The sequence below is a fragment of the Condylura cristata genome, unplaced genomic scaffold, assembly GCF_000260355.1.
Source record: "Condylura cristata isolate star-nosed mole 26May11 unplaced genomic scaffold, ConCri1.0 scaffold00022, whole genome shotgun sequence".
Taxonomy (NCBI): domain Eukaryota; kingdom Metazoa; phylum Chordata; class Mammalia; order Eulipotyphla; family Talpidae; genus Condylura; species Condylura cristata.
The window spans coordinates 23,129,493-23,130,567 of NW_004567123.1; positions in this window are offsets into that span (position 1 = coordinate 23,129,493).

The window sequence follows — 1,075 nt, forward strand, 5'->3', positions numbered from 1 at the left end:
GTACCAGACTGGACACTGCCCAGGGGTGGGGCTGTGACTCCCATGTCAGACTGAGGAGACCTGAAAGGGAGGGGAACAGCAGCAGGTGCCCAGGACTGGAGGCCCCCCACCCCTGAGTGTTCAGCCCTGCTCCGAGCCCTTGCTGAGGTCCTCAGAGATGAGCCAATCTGTGGAACTGGGGGTGGGGGTGGAAGGAATGCCAGGGTGGAAGGAAAAAAAGAAAAGCAAGAGTCAGGCAGGTGTTGGAGGGACCTGAGCCTTCAGCCCTTACCCACACATTCAGGTACAGCACACACACTCACACAGCACACAGGTGCACGCACACACGACACACAGAGAGGTCCCCAGAAGCGCACAGACACGTGCACGCAGTCACAGACACACAAGCACACACACTCAGACACGCCTGGAGTCTCAGTCCACCTTGCTGGCTCCCAGCCAGGTACCAATATCCAGAAGTGGCTGGGGCTGCATCCCGCCATCCATGACCTCACTGCAGGGCTTTCTGGGGTAGAGCCCTAGGTAAAAGAGTGACAAGCCTAGGGCGGTGGGTCTGAAACTGGGGGGCCTCTTGGCTGGCAGAGAGGAGGAGGGGATGTTTCCAAGAAGGGCAAACAGCCCCTGCAAAGGCTGAGGGTGACACTTGGTACTCAAAGAACTATGGAGACCTTGTCCAAGAAGAGGGTCAGGGGGGCAGCAGGCCAGCCCCCTAGCACAGAGAAACAGGCTGAGAAGCAGCCCTTGGTCCCAAGCCTAAGGCTCTGTAGGGGCACTGGGCAGAGGTGGTGACGCCACCGTAAGTCAACTGCTTTCCAGGCGTCTCTCTCCTGCAAACCAGGCTAGGAGGTCGCCACTCAGCAGCAACTAAAGTCAGGACAGGGAGACGGATGAAGGCAAGCAAGAAGAGGCTGGGTGCTCCTGGACAAGGCACAAGGAGTTGAATGAACCCCCTGTGGGAGTCGAATAGCCCCCCCCCCACCTCCCCACATGGAAGAACCCTTCCCTCACTGTTCCAGCTTCAGCTAGGCCCCAGCCTGGCACCCAGGCGCCTGCCTCTCCCTCACCTGGGGCAGCA